The sequence below is a fragment of the Eupeodes corollae genome, chromosome 1, assembly GCF_945859685.1.
Source record: "Eupeodes corollae chromosome 1, idEupCoro1.1, whole genome shotgun sequence".
Classification (NCBI taxonomy): domain Eukaryota; kingdom Metazoa; phylum Arthropoda; class Insecta; order Diptera; family Syrphidae; genus Eupeodes; species Eupeodes corollae.
Genome location: NC_079147.1, coordinates 225,096,313 through 225,112,783, shown reverse-complemented (window position 1 = coordinate 225,112,783; position 16,471 = coordinate 225,096,313).

Genomic DNA, 16,471 nt, shown 5'->3' with positions numbered 1-16,471 from the left:
TTCTGTGTAAAGTGATGCTGGAGCGTGAGATTTTGTATTCCTTCATTATGGAGGCAACTGATTAGGTACTTGAATGCAAATAATCAAATGAAACTCAGCTTCAAGACCTAGTCATATTTAACAGCAAGTGCAATAAAAAACAAATCAAAATTATTTCTGTTCTTTTTATCGTTTTTAGTTTATTACGTAAGAGTTTTTGTTTTGTTATCTTATTTAAACGTTTTTTTTGTTGTTTAATAAAACGCTTTAGGGAAGTATATATTTTCCGTTAAATTGGAATTGGTTTATTTTTAATTGATTTAAGAAAGGTTAGCCGAATTGAATTAAATTAATTACTGAAAGACATTTGATATACACAAATCAGCTGGTCCAGGTAGTATTCCCCCTTTTGTTCTGAAGAGGTGTTCTTTAACGCTGGCAAAACCATTGCATTAGCTTTTCCATCTTTCTTACTCTACATGCTGTCCCTAAAAAAGGCGAATCATCCTCCCCCCTAATTATCGTCCAATAGTACCCACGTCCCTTCCTTCCAAAGTCATGGTAACGCTTATTAATTATGAGCTCAAGAAATATCTCGAAGAACGGAAGCTTCTTAATGACCGACATTATGGCTTTCGTAGGTCCACTGGTGATCTCATGGTTTATCTCACTGAACAGTGGAACAAATCTTTACATCGTTTTGGAGAAAGTAAGATTTGCAATTGATATTTCAAAGGCATTTGATAAAGTCTAGCACCTTGCTCTTTTATCGAGAATGCGTGCTTTCGGTATCAACGAATCTCTTCTTTGTTTAGAATTAGAAATTAGAATTAGAAATTACCTTTCAAACCGTTTAATACATGTTTCAAGTTTGAAATTCATAAAATCAATGCTGGTGTTCCCCAGGGCTCCGTTTTGTTTCCGACTCTCTTCCTCATATTCATAAACGATCTCTTGTCTGCCACTTCTAATCCATTAAACTTTTTCGCTGACTGTCGTACCCTCCAGCTTTTAGTATTCGTTTCTAGATTCACCTCCTTGTTCTTCGGATGTGGAACTTCAATGGCGGCGCATGATAAGCTCTCCTTTAGTCTCCTGACTCCTTTAGTCAAAGCGAAACCCATCCCCGATGCCGCTATCCATGAGTGGCACTTCCATTTAGGAAACTAATCAATTGTCAATACTCGGTATGTGTATCACAGATCACCTCTTATGGAATGATCACGCATTCGATATTGCCAAAAATGCTGCTATGTTCTTAGGATTTCACCGACGGTGCAAGAAATTTGTCAGCCCTTCTGATCTGGCTTCATTCGTCCAAAACTTGAATATAACTCGCATGTTTGGGCAGGAGGCCCAAAAAGAAGTTGGAGCCCTTTAGATAGGATACAAAAAAGGGCTTTGAAAATGATAGGCGATAGAATTATAACCGAAACAATTACGTCACTCGAACACTGCCGTAATGTTTCATGCCTTTCGTTGTTCTACCGATATTTTTATTAACAGTGTTCTGTCGAATTAGCCAGTTGCATTCCTCCTCTCAAACAATTCAGTAGTAATACTCGTACTTCTAAGAACGCACACCAGTTTAACCTTGAACTCAATTTCGGACGTACTGTCAAGTACAGAGATTCTTTTTTTAACCACACATCGAGAATGTGGAATGCTTTACCCAGCTATGCTTTTCCCTATCATTTTGATATTCAAAACTTTAAGACCAATGTACATCGGTATCTCCTCTTTAATACTTCCCTATTTTCCTAAAGCTCGCAGTGTATTCAAACTTTAAACATGTTAAGGGTATTAATAACCCCTTGAGTGCCCTCTAATTATAAAAAAAGAAGAAAAGGCAGATTAGTCCGAGATGATTGATAAATCTTCGATTGCTGCAAAAAGTACTCCAAAATTTGGCATAAATAAAGTGACAGCTGTCAAAAAGTCCAAATCAGAAGAAAAGATATAGGGCAGGTTCAGGCAGGCTGCCAACAAATTGCCTTCCAATAAAGGGAACTTTATTGGAAAGTTGACTGAAAAGTTATTTAAGACAAATCTCCTTAACTATCAAGTCGAGTTTACTTCTGTCAAAAAGACGGACAGAATTTCATTGCTCTATGATTTATTTATTTTCTTCAAAAATTCATTCATTGGTTTTTGGAAAATAAGATTCTTGTCAATTTGGAAAAGAAATAAATAATATTTCTTTAAAATACGAAATTTAAGTCGAGATGGACTTGTAGCTGCTTGCGTAAGGAGTGTTTTGTAGACAATAATATTTCTGGTAGCTTTTCTACTATGAACTTAAAATAGAGGTTTATGAAGTAAAGTTCTAACTTTGAAATTCATGACACTTGGGAAACTAATTAGTTGCCTTAGTCAAAATGTACGTTCATAAAATGAAGCCCTTATGTTGTCCGAATCTCCCGTCTTAAAAAACAGACTGAAGATATATGTTTTTGTTTTCATAAAGAACCACTCATTTTCCAATTTTTATTTAAATATTCTCAGATGGTAATTGAGGAGGTTTATGGGGCCTGGTTATGATGGCCGAATCACAAACACGCTTCAGCATCGGCTTCACCTGACGTTTACGAGTTCAGCCATAGGAATTCAATGCATGATATCACAATGGAGCTTCGACCTAACCTTTCGTTTGACAATCGTAAGATAAAGAACGTAATGTGACTCGAAACGGAAGCTCTAGTTCAATTATGGCTGAAACACATACACGCTTCAGCTTCGGCTTCGTCTGCGTTACGTTAGGCCTGCTTCGAGGTTGCTTTGAATGACATTTCTATTATTTCATCCCTCCATAGGGCAAATATTTTGTTTGTTCATATTTTGTTAAAGCTGTTGAGCTGTCAGACAAAGCAAATGTTCGATAATTGAACTAGAGCTTCCGTTTGGATTCACATAACGTTACATTACGTTCTTTTCCTTACGATTGTCAAATGAAACGTGAGGTCTAAGCTCAATTGTGATAGCATGCATTGAATTCCTATGGCTGAACTCGTAAACGTCAGGCGAAGCCGAAGCTGAAGCGTGTTTGTGTTTCAGCCATCAATTATCTGAACATTTGCTTTGGCTGACAGCTCAACAGCTGTAAAAAATGTCAACAAACTAAATATTTGCTCTTTGAAGGGATAAAACAATAGAAATGTCATCAAAGCAACCTCGAAGCACCCCCACAGTAACGCAGACGAAGCTGAAGTGTGTTTTTGATTCAGCCATGAGGTTCGCGGCACGGCGGATCGTTTTCAATTTGACCTTTAAAACTCGACTCGCGTCGTATTTCTTTATTAACGAATTCGCTGTGAACAGAAAATACTTCTTCCTATATTCCAATGATTTGAAACTTTTGGTATGACTTTTTCTTACTATATTCCAGTGATTTGACAGCTTTCCACAAATTGTGTTTTGTTTTGATTGAATTCACAAACCTCTTTGTGCAGAAAATAAATAAATCATAGAGTAATAAAGTTCAGCTTTTAGTTGAAACAAAAAACATTATCAAATGTCATTTTGATAGTTAGGGAGATTTTTCTTGACTATCTTTGCAGTCAACTTTCCATTAAAGTTGCCTTAATTGGAAGGCAATTTTTTGGCAGCTTGCCACTCGGATACTAGAAACTTGCCTAACTTTCAAGTCCCTTATGTCGTCTGAACCTGCCCATTGAAAGATGGCAAACTGGCTAGCAAAACGATTCGCTGCGAATTCCATAATCGGGACTCTGGGTTGACTCAAAAGACTAAGGAAGGGAGGCACTAAAATTCGATGGAATGAATTTAAATTCAGTAAGTAACTTAAATTTTACAAAGAAAGTGCAATCATAGAGATATTTAAATGAGAAGACGTCAAGTATAAAGTTAAGTTTTCTGCAAATATTTTTTTCTTGAAACTTCTCTCTTTGTGTTACCTTGAATTTCCATATCTACGAAGACGACGACGACGCGACGGTATCTTTTATATTTTAAGTCGCCACTTGAATGTCAGATACCAACAGAATTCCATATGTTATTCAATATTTTATTAAAAAGCAAGAGTTGCATGCCACACAAATTATGCGTCCATCTATGGAAGTGAATTGCTGCCCGACAACTTCACCTAAAGGTGTCCAGTCCGATCCGAATATTAAGTTGTAATAAGCCACTTAAGGGAAAACGCTCTGTTCCATTTGATTTCTTAAACGAAGGTATGTCCCAGATGGTCTTACCGTTGATGGCGCAGCGTGGCGGGCAAGGCGGCATGTATTGCGGCATTCAAGACAATAAACTCCGTGAATGATGATGTTTTTTTACCAAGAGTTTCTGCAAGAAAATAAAACTCGAACCTGCTCCGTTGCCCATAAACGTTCGGCACTAAATAGTAAGTACTTACACTTAAACTGATTCACTATTGGTCTGGAGTGCAAGTGAGTGCGTTGACGAAGTCGCGGTCGTAGCGTACGGTGCGTGCCTTAGTGCCTTGCGTTGATTCAGTTGTGGGCACTTCTTTTGTTTTATTCAAAATATGCGTCACAAATAATTGATCTCAATTATTGGCGACACAACAAATTGCTGTTGACTGCGGAATCAATTAAAGAAGGCGCGCAGCGACTGACAGCACTTCGAGTTTCGAGAGGAGCTGAAAATGAAATGAAAAATGCGGTATTCGCTTTCGCAATCAACGTAAGACTTGCTATCAATGAAGATCATTGATCATCCGCATAGACACAACAGCTTCCTTCAGTTCAGACATCATCAGGTTCAATCGGTTTACACTCTTTTCTTGATCCAAATTAATAGCTTCTATACAAACCCCGTCATTTTATTGATTCACACTTCGTAAGTACTTAAATGGACATCTCGACTTCTCAAGACAAAATGATGAGCGATTATGACCCTGACCATTTCAAAATTAATATCAATGTAAGCAGTTGTAACATCTGAAGGCCAAGCCAAGAGCATCTTATGTATGTAAGTACATGATCGCTAATGATATCTAAAGACAAAAGAAGGTTCAATAAGAGTTAAACATTAATCGAAAGTGAAAGAAGTCGGGATTTTACCACAAACAAGATCGACACTTGAGATAAAATGTCAAAAATGTATTTCGAATCATACTACACCTCCTCCACTCGTATCTGGTTTGGCCACCGCCTATCGCACATCACCATCATTCACACGTAACTATACATATCATTGCCCGTCCCGTCCACCCATCTGAAAAGCGTAGATCGACGACATGACGACGATCAACGATCGACGAAGACGCGGACGCTGTGCCATGGACCAAGACCACGAGTGGCAACAACTCAGTCGCTTAATTGCCTGTCATAGTATCTGATACCATCCAGCGGCGGGGAGCCTTTATCTCTCGCCACATGATGCACATCTGCACTTTCGCTTTCTGCTTTACGACCGAGCGACGACGATCGACGATGAGATGATCATGCGGAAGGTGGTCACTAGGCTGGCCGTGTATATAGTGTGTAAGTTTTAAGACTTTTAGGGCCACTTAGCTTGGAGATTGAGATGGAGATGCACCTAACTCAAAAGAGTCCAAATGACATGCATTTTCATTTCTTCTTGACCATCTTATCATCGCTTGTCTTCGCTCTTCTTGCATTCTAATCGGTGGGGTTTTTGGTGGATGCCTGATGGCAAGTGCGTGGTCCCTTTGAAGTCGAGCGGCACGTCATCATAGCCATAGCCGTGCCGTCCATGATGGGTGTGAACACATAAATCAACGAAGATTGCTTTGAAAATAAGCTATACAATTAAATCCTAGTTAACGCCACTACGACGACGCACGACTGGCCACCGATGATGATGATGCACTCCATTCCTCCGTATCTCTCTAGATCTTCCTTCCGTTGCGTTTGCGTTCAGTTGATCATTATATTGTCGTGTCGGTCGTATATGGAGTTACCTTGTTCGTGATATATTGGGCCTCAGTTGGTTATTTGTTGAGCGTTGTAAATTGTAAATGCGATGATGGCCAGTAGGTAATTGTATGCAAAAATAAAAACAAAAATAGACAAAACCGTCAACACGATTGGAGTTCATAGTCGCGCATGCGCGCACACTATGCTTGTCGGATGTGTCGAGCTGGATGAATGGCGTGACATATAGATAGACGGCGACGAAGGCGATGGACAGGACACCTCCTCCTTTTTGCAATAAGTCTAGTCACCTCACTAGGTAAGGTTTATTGTCTCTCCGATGCGCTGGGGCCGTGTCCGTGTACATATATAAATTATAAGTAGGAAAGTAATGTAGACTTTGTGAGTCGTGCGAAAATGCCAAATGAACAAATTGTCTATTAAATGGTGTAAGACTGTAAGCGTTTTGTGTTTTTGCTGAGGATGATTTTGTAAACGTGTGACGGGGACGTGATCGCATGAAAACGAGTTGAGACTGTTTGAATTCTGGAGACAGCAAGATACAAGAGCAATGAAATTTATTATAGTCATCACAGGTGATGAACTTTCTTTGTGTTGATATTGTTCGTATCCTTGACAGAGTCTAAGGATTTTTGTTTACATTATCGTAGTCTACGGGCAATTTTTATATCTGAGCTATCTGACTCATCAAATTTGGGTGTGAAAAGCTATGGAAAAGGCAGGCAGAAGAAAAGTCGTTTTAATCGTTATAAAAGCTCACATTTCACAATTCTAGCTCTCTACCTTTGAATAAATTTAAAGTCTGCTAATTTTTCGTGAAAAAACCCTCTAGTAAGAGAAAGAGCTTCTAAGAGAACCGTTTGGCAGACACAAGCGTCCTCATCTCCCCGTGGTAAACATTGGTGAACATCGGGTACCTCAACTGGAGATTGGGTTCTAACCCCATTGGAAAGTCGTTGGGGGCAGCAAACGGGAGAGGTGGGGAGTGGTTTTTCCACTAAGGCACCTCTCCTTATCCAGACAGCACCGGAGGAATTTGAGAGATGGAATCAACGGTGTCGTCTACAGTTCCAGTAAGGTTGAACTACTTGTGAACACCTTATAGGGCTTCTTCGGCATATTCGAAGCCAAGGCCTATAAGGGGCGGTTTTATCCGGCTCCCCGTCTTTGGAATTATACTAAGGATCTGGCCCTCCAGGTATGGGGCTGTGCCGTCGGGGTGCCTTCCTGGCCGCGTAAAAAATCATAGTTGTGAAGCACCAACAAGCGATTTACGGATTTACTGTGGGCAACCTACGCAAACGAATTAAGGACAACGAACTTCGGATATTCGAGTGGAATATTAGGGCCCTTAACAGACCACGTGTGGCCGAAGAACTAGCGGGTGCTCTAGACTGCTTTAAAACCGACAACACCGCCATTTAGGAAATACTATGGGATGGGCCGGGCAAAAAGAGGATGAAAAACTGCGATATTATTTATGGTGACTGCTACCGAGAAAACAGCGCTTATTCGGATGCGGCTTTGTCATTAGAGCCAGACTTAGGCCACAAGTCTTGAACTATAGGTGCATCAACGAGCGCCTTATGACCATCCGCATCAAGGCTAAATTCGGCAACATTAGCCTGATATGCGCGTACGCCCCCATAGAAGAGAAAGACGACAACACCAAAGATATGTTCTTCGAGCTCCTAGACAAAACGAGCTAGCGACGATCTTAAAATAGTCCTGGGAAATTTTAATGCCAAGCTAGGAAGCGAAGACATCTTTGGTGGAATAATCGGGAAGAACAGCCTGCACGACAACACTTCCGACAATGGATTCAGGCTCATAGATGTTGCTGCGGGGCGAAACGTCATGGTAGCCAGTACGCGTTTTCCACACCTCAACATCCACAAAGTAACTTGGACTTCTCCAGATCAACCAACCGTCAACCAGATTGATCATATTGCGATCGACACCAGACACGCTTCCAGCATCATGGATGTCCGAACTTTCCGAAAAGCTAACATCGACACGGACCACTACCTCGTTGTAGTTAAGGTAGCACTTCGGGTTTCTAGACCCAAGGCAAATCAGGGATGTGCTGGGAGAAGGTACAACGTCAAACGACTACAATCGCCAGAGACCGCCAAATCCCTTTCCGGCCGAGTTATAAGTAACCTCTCTCGAAGTTCTCAGCCGCCAACACAATGTATCGAAAATCAGTTGCAACATTGCCAAGATGCAATCAGAGAAGCCGCCTCTGACGTGCTGGGTTTCAAGCAGCCACCAACAAGGAACCATTGGTTTGATGAGGAATGTCGGCAGGCAAATGCAGCCAAACAACAGGCACACAAAGCGGCGCTGCATAAAAGGACGAGAGCTGCTTATGAGCTCTATGAGCAGAAGAGGAGAGAGGAACACCGAGGCAGGATGATCTATTCAACATAGACGACGAAAGCCAACAACCCCGTCCTCCCGACTTAGACGAAGTAAAGATGACCATTTCTAAGCTGAAGTCTAATAAAGGAGCTGGAGCGGATGGTTTGGATGCCGAGCTCTTTAAAGCATCTGGAGATAAGTTGGTTAGGAGCATGCACCATTTTATCTGTAAGATATAGTCGGAAGAAAGCATGCCCGATGAATCGAACCGAATCGGGGACCCTCTAAGCTGCACCAACTATAAAGCAATCAGTCTATTTAACATCGCCTATACAATCTTATAAAAATAGTGCAGAGTTCACACGTCAACACTAGAGGCACCATCTTTCAAAAGTCGGTCCAATTACTAGCATATGCTTATGACATTGACATAATCGGAAGAACTCAGCGTGCTGTCAATTGGCCTTTTGTGAGTATTGAGGCAGGGCATAAGGGAAAACAAAATTACATACTGTCGTCAAGAAAGGCCCTACAACACCGACGTCGTAGACAAAACGTCACCATGTACAGCCAAAACTTCCAGGTAGTTCCAGGCTGAGATCAAACGCAGAATATAAGACCCTTATCATCACCGTCCTGCTATACTGTGCAAAAGCCTTGACTATATGACAAAAGCGGATAAAAGCACTTTGGGTCGGTTCGAGAGAAAAGTTCTTCGTGTGATCTACGGTCCCGTATGCATCAAAGGGAAATGGAGGAGAAGATGGAATGACGAGCTGTACGGGCTGAGACGTAGACTTACCCAGCAGGGCAAAAGTCCAACGACTAATATGGCTGGGTCACTCCGGCCCGGAAAGTCTTTGAATCCCCAACCACAGGACAGCGTAGTAGAGGAAGACCGCGGATCAGGTGCCGCGCATAAGTGGAAAGTCACCTCACCCAAAAATATGGGAGAGTCTTCCTCGGTTCCTACTCTCGCCAATTTAATGCTGCCAGAGTATCTTATGAAACCGCTTATACTTAAGCCGCCTCTTCAGATGGAATCCCCACTTTATTCAGAAGAGGTGTTCTTCAAGGCTGTCAAAACCACCTCTCAGGATTTTTCTTCTACTCTACTCGTCAGTTCTCGTTTTTAGACTTATATATGTATGTCCAAAGCATGATAATAATTCCAATCTTTGGCTGCTGTTCCTGAAACTTACTTAAGTCTCTGGGACATGATTGAACGTAGAGCATTCAGATTGCTTGATGATGATTTCATAGTTGAATGTTATATTACTTTTCTTGAAGGTCCCCTGTAAAGATTTATGTTTCACCGTTACTTTAAAGGATTATGTCCTCTAAATATAGCCAATTGCATTTCTCCCCTCAATCAATTGAATCATAATACTCACTTATCAGTATACTCTTCGGCCCAACTTCGGCCGTACTGCCAAGCACAGAGATTCGTTCTAAACAAACTGAATGTTCAATGCTTAAACACACTCTGTCTTTTGCAGTTATTGCAATGTTCAGAAATTCAAAACCAAAACCGACATCTTTCTAACTTTCCTAATGCTCACATTGTGTCTTTGCATAATTAGGGTAACAAAATTCGCCTGAGAGTGCAGTTATTATAAAAAGAAAAAAAGTCGGTTCTAATCGGAAAATTTTACAAACACCGATAACACTTTTACTAAATACGTTCGTAGCAAAAAGTTTCATACTCTATCTGTTTCAAATGACAATATACTGTTTTTATTCGTCACATCACTAACTTGTTTCAACAACTCAAATTTTTCCAATAGCTCACTATTGCTGACAGAGATGTTGCTTTACGAGGATAAAAGTGCTTCAGTTTTGCGAACTGTGATTGCAAAATTTCCTCCATTTTTGTAGTGAATCTTGATAATTTTACTGTGTTGTTGAAGCTTGGATCCTTCCAATTTTAGTAATGGCGTTGTTTTGACTCCTCAAATGTCAATATGATGACAACTTTAAAGTCAAAAAAATGACAACTTCAAAAGTGACATTGGCTACGTTCAATCTCGTGTTGGATAGGGTGTTGAACGAGTTGGATAGCTATATTGCGATAGCTGTCAAAAAATAAAAATAACTTTCAGCTGTTTACAAAAAGCAGAAAACATTTAATCTTCGAAGTCAAAATTGTTCTAAGATAAAACATTTAATGGATAATTGAACTGATAGTTTGGAAGAATTTCGATCTCATATCCGAATGAGCAGAAGTTGCAACTTCAACTAACATTTTCGGTCTTTTTGTTAACCAACAAATACAAAAAGCTGAAATCAATTTTCAAGTTTGTTGAAATTCAACCATGTGTTGAATCAGCTGTTCTGTCAGCTACCAACATACTCTAGAAATTCTTGGATGCGTTTGGATTCCTTTTTTGACATCTCAGCTGTTTTTGATCAGCTGTTATTTTACACGGAAAACACTAACAAAAAGGTATCCGAATACCCTATCTGTCTGAGATTGAACGCAGCCATTGGGTAGGTTCAAATAAAATAAACTCAAACTTGGAACTTTACTTCACCTCAACCTTCAATTGATCGCGCGACAACTACCAAAAACATAATTGTCTTCAAAACACTCCTTATGCAATTTGACAAGGAACCTTTTCACATGAAACATCAAATACTATTGTGCAGAAAATAAATAAATCATAGAGTAATAAAGTTCAGCTTTTAGTTAATTGAAAAATTATGATCAGCTATCATTTTGACATAAATAAGTGGAAATCATGATTAGCTGTCATTTTGACGGACTTGACTTGATAGTTAGGGAGATTTTTCTTAACTAACTCTCGAGTCAACTTTCCAACAAAATTGCCCAAATTGGAAGGCAATCCAATTAGATTCTTGAAACTTGCCTTCCGTTTAAGTAAGTACCGCTTTTCAAAATGAAACCTCTTATTGGAAAATCCCAAATTGCTTCCAATGCCAGCAGTAAGCGACTTATAAAATTCTAAGATTATACTAACTTTTCTTTTCTAAGGGAAGTCTGTGTATCTTAATTGTACCATTAATTATATCAAAACATTGATGTCTTACTTTTCCTTTCATTCTCGCATCGCAAAGAAATAGTTTCCCACACAATTCTTTTTTTGCTATGTATTGCTTCTTCTCAAGTCGCAGGCTTTCGCCCTAACTTCCTTCTATGGCCAAAAAACTGGACACTCGATTCAACTTAATCATCTGCGATCTCCGAAGACGAAGAGGTGATATACCAGGCACCTCATAAACTAATAATTGCAATCAAATGCCACATTTGGCCAGCGAGTAAACAGCTAAATGAAAACGACTGAACCAACCATCATCATCAACTTAACCTGAAAAAAGTCGTAAAAAACTGGTTTCACCTGTGGAGCTGCGTGTGGCAGGTTAACGCTAAGTCTCAGCGCCTTTCGAAGTCGTCGATGCTTTATTGACGGTTACTCATGTTTTTCTCTCTATCGCAATTTCATGGCAAACATTTTTATGAACTTGAGATCATAGAGCTCTCGAAGCTTAAGCTATAGCTGGCTTAAGCTTCTCCGCTGCGGCTGTGACTGATGCTGACTAATTAACACAAATCTTGACATCAGCACAACAGCAGCAGCAGCGTGAGTAATAATTCCAAACACAATAATTATGAGCATTTAATTGTGCACTTGGATTGGATCGATCGAATATATCGGATCTAATCGAAACGGATTGTATTGGATTGTAGGAACTGTCGTTGTCGTTGTCGTTGTCGTCGTCAATCGATCGGTTAATAATCGTGAGCTCAGCGGCCTAAGATCTAAGGCGCCTTGATGACAATTATGGGGAAATGAGAAATCAAGTGTCGGTAATGTCAGGGCAAATGTTTTTGCTCCAAAAATGGTAATCTAATAATAGCTTAGCTTAGCTAAAGTTGTTGCGTTTGTTGGTGTCCTTGTTGGGAATTTCTACGTTTCGCTTTTTGTTGTAAAGACTTATAAAAATTGCCGTTTTTGTTGTTGTTATTGTTGTTGGTGTTTTTATATGGTAGGTGGAGGGTATCGGGTATCGGGTATCGGCTATCGGGTATGGTAAAGTGAAATTGGAAATCTTTTGAGAGACTTAGATCAGCTGTTTGAGGCTCAACGTAAGTTATTTATTTTTAACTTTTATAAACATAAACAGAACATGTTTGATGTTGTATGAAGAATATATCAAACACGTTGGTGTTGAGGGGCAACATTTTTGTTGTGTTATGGGATATTTTGTTTGTTATGAAGTGGATGATGGGGTAAAATAATTGGACATTTCGTCCAATTGATGATTAATAAGCGTTCCTATTTAATTGTTTAGTTTTTGAATGGTAATGACGGAAGAAGTCACAAATAAATAAATATGGCAATGTTATTAATTAATCGTAAAGCCAGTGAATCAGTTTAAATTAGTAATGTTTCAATTTGACCATTTCAAAGAATTTGAGTGTACACTTAGAAAAAATGTGCACGGCTTTTGAGCAAGTTTCTTTCAAAAAAGTTCTGCTTGTTGATATTGTTAAAACGAATTGTTAGATTTCATTTGATGGCGCTGAGATTGTGCAGATTCAGATACCAATTGGGCGTTGTGTCATGAATAAATGGGACCTACAGTTTTTATGCCGAATTCAGCAGCATCCGTGAAAAAAAAACTTTAGCTGGCACAGGCAGGTATTGGACCTTAGACCACTGACATGACAGTCCTACGCACTAATCATCAGGCAACGGGTATTGCAGTAAAACGCTTAAAATCTAATTGTGTCTATATAAGACAGAAATTCTATTTTATGCTCATTTTTTGGTTAAATAAATAAATTGGGTGGAGCAACAGTCCGTTGGGAACTAGGGCCTAGTGACTTACAACTCTCAACCATTCCTGTGTGCGAGTAATGTTGTCAGGAATGTAGCGGACCTACAGTTTATATGCCGAATCCGAACTGCTAATTTGAGAAAGCACTTTTTCATGACAAAAGTTACTCTTGGAGAATTTGGCAATTCCTCGCAAGAGGCAGTACCCGCGAAAAGACTTTAGATTGCGTAGGCAGGGATCGAACTCAAGACCTCTAGCATGACAGTCCAACGCACTAACCATCATGCCACGGGTACTACATTTTTTGGTTATTTTTCGTTATTTTTCCATTCATTCGTTGCAATGGAATGTATTCGTAGTTGTAACTATCTTCCAACAATTGTGATAAGTCGTTCAGATAAACTGTTAAATCATCCAACATCTCAAAAACTTTGTAACAACAAACTTAGAGAATCCTTTTTTAACAAAATCTTACAAAAATATTAGTGTTGAAAAAGAAATCACATACCTAAACCAATTTTTAAAATAGTCTATTTAATGTAAACTTTTGTTACGTTTTTTCCCGTTTCAGTTTGAACGGCTTGAGGATAAAAGATAAAAAGTAAATTAGGTAACAGCTAACGACTTAATAATAATTATTTTTCTGAAAGTTAATGATATAGTGGAATATTTTAACGGAATTTTGAATACTAAGTAATTATTTGCACAACCATCACAATTTGATTAAAGCTTCATATATTTCAATTAAAAAATATTGTTGCCAATGAAATCTATTAAGGAGATGTAGCAGTTATGTTAAAGAAAATACCTTCCATCGTTAGAAATCATGGGTACTGTGTAAAGATTCTTGTTTGCATTTGCGAATACAATACATACAATAAATTTTAAAATTGAGCATAAACACCTATAAATCTACGCAATTCGTTACGTTATATATCTAAGATGTTACAATTTTGGTAATTCTTTTAAGTTTCTTGTTTTTGTTATATTTAAATTAATAAGTTTATTCGGATATGGTAGGAGGCGAATTGTTTGAAGAAAAGAAAGACTCTTCATGCCACTGTTAAACATGGAGAAGTTAATGTCAACAAAAATCAATTGAAACTGAAGCTCATCGAAATTCGGTAGAATAATGCTGCAGTCTTTCTCAAAAACAAAAACTTATCGAATCGATGTTGTGGTAATTACACGCTGATATAATGTCAAAAGGTAGCCCTAAAAAATATTAATATTCAAATTCCACAACGCTTCAACATTTCTTCTAACTTTGATCTTCAAGTATACGCTTAATGTTGTACCATGTTTTTGAACAATTACATTTTTATCATATTGAAGACTAATTTTAAGTAGTTTCGGTATCGGTATTTTCAAACGGAAATATGTATATACGGAATACAAGACCCATATAAACAAATATATTTTTAATTTGTCAAACAATTTTACTGGAGCACTTCTCCTCCAAAAAACATTCCAAATATTACTTAAATTTCAATTGTTTACATTCTGTATGGGAGATTAATAACAGAAAAGTTTTAGAACTTAGCTTAGTTTGCTTAAAGTGTTCCACATTTCAATTTTTTCATAAAACTTCCAAATGCAAGAATTTAGTCCTAAAAACATAAAATTAAATCGTGTTTAGTATCTATTTAGTTGAATTTGTCAACTAATATCAACTATACTCATATGAAAATATTGTAATCGAATTGAAAATTTTTAAATTTCAAGTGGTTTTAGAGAAATGACTGTATAGAGTGTGTACGTACGTTAGGATACCTTTTTTCATCGGCTATCTCAAGAACTAGTTGTTACCTCGAATATTTTACGAACAAAAAATTATATTGCCTTCAGAATAATAAGGTTTTTGACATTGAACATTTTGCGAAAAATCGAAGTAAAGGTTTTTTCCACAAAAAGTTACAAAGCAATATTTTTGAAAAATTTGGAAAACATATGTATGTATTTCGGTTCAAAATATATCAAGGGTTATCCATTTTCCAAAGTAAAAGTAAATAAAACAGGTATACCTAAACTATTGTTTTTCATAATATTTCTGTTTTAATTATAAAGTTCGAACGTTGAAATTATGTGTGAAACACTACATAATAACCACTACGCGAATTGTTGCTATAGCATTAATTTTTTTAAGGTAATTTTCCAACACTTTTTGACACATATCGGGCGGTATCTCAGCCATAACTTGAAGATTGTTCGTTTTTAAGTGATCAAGAGTTGAAGGAGAAAATCGGTTATCATTATGATCATAACGCTTCGGACCAAAGAGCGCACCAAACAGTGCCTAATATGCCGTTAGACAGTCCTCCTAATTCCTGAGAACGATGAGGAATCAACACATTCAGGTCTTCAATAACACTTTCACTTAGAAGAGCAGCGACATTTTCAGTGGTATGAGCGAAACGATGATGCAATCGCCTTACAATATCTGCAACCAATCCAATTTATTCAAAATTTTGCCAATTGCTTGCGTTGTTGGACGATTATTTAAACCATAATCTACCTTTAAAGCACGTTATGTGGCTATGGCAGAACCAAAATTTTCGATTTTTGATTTCTCGTATATAAATTATTATATTGAAAACTTCAAAATGTTTTCATTTTGTGCTAAATTTACTAAGAAAAAAACTAATATCTAAGATCTCAACATTTATAAATCCACTGGCCCAGATGGTATCCCCGCTATTATTCTGAAGAGGTGTTCTTCCATGCTAGCAAAACCACTGCGTAAGCTTTTCCATCTTTTCTATTCTTCTGGGCTCGTTCTGATTAGTTCGAAAACTGCATTTGTTTAGTCAATCCCAAAAAAGGCGAATCTTCTTCTCCCACAAATTACCGACTGATAGCACTAACGTCCCTTCTTTCTAAGGTCATGAAAACACTGATTAATTATCAGCTTAAGATCTTAAAATCTTGAGGAACGGAAGCTTCTTAATAGCAATAAGTCCACTAATTATCTCATGGTTCATCTTACCGTAAGTAAGTAAGGTTATTGCACTTGATATTTTAAAGGTATTTGATAAAGTCTGGCACCTTGCTCTCTTATCGAAAATACGTGTTTTCGGTATCGACAAATCTCTTCTTCGTTGGATTAAAAATTTTCTTTCGAACCGTTCAATACAAATTGTTTTGGACAGATTCAAGTCTGAAACTCATAAAATTAATGCTGGTGTGCCCAGGGCTCCGTTTTGTCTCCGACCCTCTTTCTCATTTTTATAAATGATCTCCTGTCTGCTACTTTTAATTCAATACATTGTTCCGCTTACGATAGCACTCTTAGCTTTTTATAATCGTTTCCAGACTCTCAATCCTCCTCTTCGAATGTGAAATTGCAACGGCAAAATATGATTAGCTCATTAAATTCCGAGCTACACAGCATTGTACAATGGGGAGTAATAAAAAATCGTGTGGAATAGAATGCTTCGAAAACA